We start from the raw sequence: 4,799 nt of genomic DNA on the forward strand, positions 1-4,799 counted from the left end.
TTTTACTCTCGTTCTATGCTGCTAAAACGCTATTCTATGACTGCAACATTCTGCACCCTCTCCTTTCCTTCTCTACTCTATGTACGGTATACTTTGTCTGTATAGTGTGCAAGAAAGAATACTTTTCACTGTATACTAATACATGTGACAGTAATAAATCAAAGAGAGTTATACTCTGGCCAGCAAAGTGAAAGGGGAGCTCCAAAAAGAAACAGCAAAAGTACAATAAATTTGTAATATCTGAAAAGCTTCCTTGTCAAGGTGGATGATTAAGGAACAAGTTCCTCCATCTTTCATTCGCTCTCAAGACGATAATGGGCACACACGGGTATTTTGTTCCCTCAATGACTTTAGATTTGGCTTGCTCGTATTTTATATGAATGAAATAATGTGTAGTTCCCATGGTTGAGGCCTTTGAGGCTTAGACTAATTAGGCATCAGTCACGATTATTACAATATATCCTCACTTCAGCAGCTCCCTCATTTCGGCTGTTCCAAGTACTGAAGAATTACTGAATTTAAATTATTTGTTATTTTGTATATGCAATTGCTTGTTTAAAAGTCAATATTTGAAAACAGCAGTAGTGATTTGGTAAATTTGTGTATGTACTTTTCTGTTTATAAAGAAAATATGATTTTCTCCAACATTTTAATTCAATTTCATGTTTATAAAGAAAACATTTCGTCCATTTTAATTCAATTTCATATTTTTTAATATTTAAATTCTGGATAATACTTTGCATTATTATATTTCAGAAATCACTAACTTTGTTTCTCATGAATTCCTTTAATTTATAGATATTGAGAAAAAAATAATTTGTTTGGGATAATAGTCTACCTTCATTTTAGTCATGAGCAAGAATCTTACACAAATGATGGAATTTGAAAGCACATTTCTGTGATTAAATATTGTTAATCCACTGTTCATTATTTGAAAACAAAATAGCAGTCCTAAAGACATTATACTGCTGTAATGTTCAAATTAATGCAATCTTACCTTAAAAATTTCCATGTGTAAATAAAGACATTTCCAAAAGTTCAAAAGCATGATCAGTAATTGATAACAAAAATAATTACCAGATAATCTCAGTGTTGCTGAAAGCCAAAATTCAGTAATTGCGTTCTGGAAGACCTTATCCCACTGACAAATAATATAGAATTGAGTATAAGGCACTCAATGAAATGTTGCCAAGAACGGGAAACACATAACATCGGAACTTATAAAATCCATTTTAATCCCTTAGATGGAATTGTGCTTAAATCACTGCCTGATGTTTTTGCTTTCAATTTGACTGCAATTTTTCCTTGAGAAAATGATATGCCAATAGCAAAATACAAGATTATTTGTGGAATCTTCCAATAATTTGTCAGGGTTGGTTTCAACGAGAAAACCGGTGTGCAGCTCCCAGCTGCAAGGCCGAGTTTTCTCTTCGCATTCTGTGGGTGGGCTGATAGAGCCGGCATCCTTAAAGGGAGGGAGGAGGAGGAGGGGGGTGCATGGGAGGGCAGAGGGAGGCACGGGAGGGCAGGAGGGAGGAGGGCGCACGGGGAGGAGGGGGGTGCACGGGAGGGCAGAGGGAGGAGGGGTGGGGCGCGCGGGAGGGCAGGGGGAGGAGGGGTGGGGCGCGCGGGAGGGCAGGGGGAGGAGGGGTGGGGCGCGCGGGAGGGCAGGGGGAGGAGGGGTGGAGGGCAGGGGGAGGAGGGGTGGAGGGCAGGGGGAGGAGGGGTGGGGGGCAGGGGGAGGAGGGGTGGGGGGCAGGGGGAGGAGGGGTGGGGGGCAGGGGGAGGAGGGGTGGGGGGCAGGGGGAGGAGGGGTGGGGGGCAGGGGGAGGAGGGGTGGGGCGCGCGGGAGGGCAGGGGGAGGAGGGGTGGGGCGCGCGGGAGGGCAGGGGGAGGAGGGGTGGGGCGCGCGGGAGGGCAGGGGGAGGAGGGGTGGGGCGCGCGGGAGGGCAGGGGGAGGAGGGGTGGGGCGCGCGGGAGGGCAGGGGGAGGAGGGGTGGGGCGCGCGGGAGGGCAGGGGGAGGAGGGGTGGGGCGCGCGGGAGGGCAGGGGGAGGAGGGGTCGGGAGGGCAGGGGGCGGAGGGGCGGGGCGCGCGGGAGGGCAGGGGGCGGAGGGGCGGGGCGCGCGGGAGGGCAGGGGGCGGAGGGGCGGGGCGCGCGGGAGGGCAGGGGGCGGAGGGGCGGGGCGCGCGGGAGGGCAGGGCGCGCGTGAGGGCAGGGGGCGGGGCGCGCGTGAGGGCAGGGGGCGGGGCGCGCGTGAGGGCAGGGGGCGGGGCGCGCGTGAGGGCAGGGGGCGGGGCGCGCGTGAGGGCAGGGGGCGGGGCGCGCGTGAGGGCAGGGGGCGGGGCGCGCGGGAGGGCAGGGGGCGGGGCGCGCGGGAGGGCAGGGGGCGGGGGGGTGGGGCGCGCGGGAGGGCAGGGGGAGGAGGGGTGGGGCGCGCGGGGGGGGGAGGAGGGGGGCGCGGGGGAGGAGGGGGGGCGCGGGGGAGGAGGGGGGTGCGGGGGAGGAGGGGAGCGCGGGGGAGGGCAGGGGGAGGAGGGGAGCGCGGGGGAGGGCAGGGGGAGGAGGGAGGGCAGGGGGAGGAGGGGGGGCGCGCGGGAGGGCAGGGGGAGGAGGGGGGGCGCGCGGGAGGGCAGGGGGAGGAGGGGAGGAGGAGGGGGCGCGCGCGGGAGGGCAGGGGGAGGAGGGGGTGCGCGCGGGAGGGCAGGGAAGGGGGGGGGCGCGCGGGAGGGCAGGGGGAGGAGGGGTGGGGCGCGCGGGAGGGCAGGGGGAGGAGGGGTGGGGCGCGCGGGAGGGCAGGGGGAGGAGGGGTGGGGCGCGCGGGAGGGCAGGGGGAGGAGGGGTGGGGCGCGCGGGAGGGCAGGGGGAGGAGGGGTGGGGCGCGCGGGAGGGCAGGGGGAGGAGGGGTGGGGCGCGCGGGTGGGCAGGGGGAGGAGGGGTGGGGCGCGCGGGTGGGCAGGGGGAGGAGGGGTGGGGCGCGCGGGAGGGCTGGGGAGGGCAGGGGAGGAGGGGTGGGGCGCGCGGGAGGGCAGGGGGAGGAAGGGGGGGAGGAGGGGGGGGAGGAGGGGTGGGGCGCGCGGGAGGGCAGGGGGAGGAGGGGTGGGGCGCGCTGGAGGGCAGGGGGAGGAGGGGGCAAGGAGGGGTGGGGCGCGCGGGAGGGCAGGGGGAGGAGGAGGGCGGCACGGGGGGGCGCGCGGGAGGGCAAGGGGAGGAGGGCTGGGGCGCGCGGGAGGGCAGGGGGAGGGGGGCTGGGGCGCGCGGGAGGGCAGGGGGAGGAGGGCTGGGGCGCGCGGGAGGGCAGGGGGAGGAGGGGTGGGGCGCGCGGGAGGGCAGGGGGAGGAGGGGTGGGGCGCGCGGGAGGGCAGGGGGAGGAGGGGTGGGGCGCGCGGGAGGGCAGGGGGAGGAGGGGTGGGGCGCGCGGGAGGGCAGGGGGAGGAGGGGTGGGGCGCGCGGGAGGGAAGGGGGAGGAGGGGTGGGGCGCGCGGGAGGGCAGGGGGAGGAGGGGTGGCGCGCGGGAGGGCAGGGGGAGGAGGGGGGCGCGGGGTAGGAGGGGGGCGCGCGGGAGGGCAGGGGGAGGAGGGAGGGCAGGGGGAGGAGGGAGGGCAGGGGGCGCGCGGGAGGGCAGGGGGAGGAGGGGGGCGCGCGGGAGGGCAGGGGGAGGAGGGGGTGCGCGCGGAAGGGCAGGGAAGGGGGGGGGCGCGCGGGAGGGCAGGGGGAGGAGGGGTGGGGCGCGCGGGAGGGCAGGGGGAGGAGGGGTGGGGCGCGCGGGAGGGCAGGGGGAGGAGGGGTGGGGCGCGCGGGAGGGCAGGGGGAGGAGGGGTGGGGCGCGCGGGAGGGCAGGGGGAGGAGGGGTGGGGCGCGCGGGAGGGCAGGGGGAGGAGGGGTGGGGCGCGCGGGTGGGCAGGGGGAGGAGGGGTGGGGCGCGCGGGAGGGCAGGGGAGGGGTGTGGGGCGCGCGGGAGGGCAGGGGGAGGAGGGGGGGAGGAGGGGGGGGGGGAGGAGGGGGGGAGGAGGGGGGGGGGGAGGAGGGGTGGGGCGCGCGGGAGGGCAGGGGGAGGAGGGGTGGGGCGCGCTGGAGGGCAGGGGGAGGAGGGGGCAAGGAGGGGTGGGGCGCGCGGGAGGGCAGGGGGAGGAGGAGGGCGGCACGGGGGGGCGCGCGGGAGGGCAGGGGGAAGAGGGCTGGGGCGCGCGGGAGGGCAGGGGGAGGAGGGCTGGGGCGCGCGGGAGGGCAGGGGGAGGAGGGCTGGGGCGCGCGGGAGGGCAGGGGGAGGAGGGCTGGGGCGCGCGGGAGGGCAGGGGGAGGAGGGGTGGGGCGCGCGGGAGGGCAGGGGGAGGAGGGGTGGGGCGCGCGGGAGGGCAGGGGGAGGAGGGGTGGGGCGCGCGGGAGGGCAGGGGGAGGAGGGGTGGGGCGCGCGGGAGGGCAGGGGGAGGAGGGGTGGGGCGCGCGGGAGGGCAGGGGGAGGAGGGGTGGGGCGCGCGGGAGGGCAGGGGGAGGAGGGGTGGGGCGCGCGGGAGGGAAGGGGGAGGAGGGGTGGGGCGCGCGGGAGGGCAGGGGGAGGAGGGGTGGCGCGCGGGAGGGCAGGGGGAGGAGGGGGGCGCGGGGTAGGAGGGGGGCGCGCGGGAGGGCAGGGGGAGGAGGGAGGGCAGGGGGAGGAGGGAGGGCAGGGGGAGGAGGGAGGGCAGGGGGCGCGCGGGAGGGCAGGGGGAGGAGGGCGGCGCGCGGGAGGGCAGGGGGAGGAGGGGGGCGCGCGGGAGGGCAGGGGGAGGAGGGGGGCGCGCGGGAGGGCAGGGGGAGGAGGG

The sequence above is a fragment of the Mustelus asterias genome, chromosome 18 (assembly GCF_964213995.1).
Source record: "Mustelus asterias chromosome 18, sMusAst1.hap1.1, whole genome shotgun sequence".
Taxonomy (NCBI): domain Eukaryota; kingdom Metazoa; phylum Chordata; class Chondrichthyes; order Carcharhiniformes; family Triakidae; genus Mustelus; species Mustelus asterias.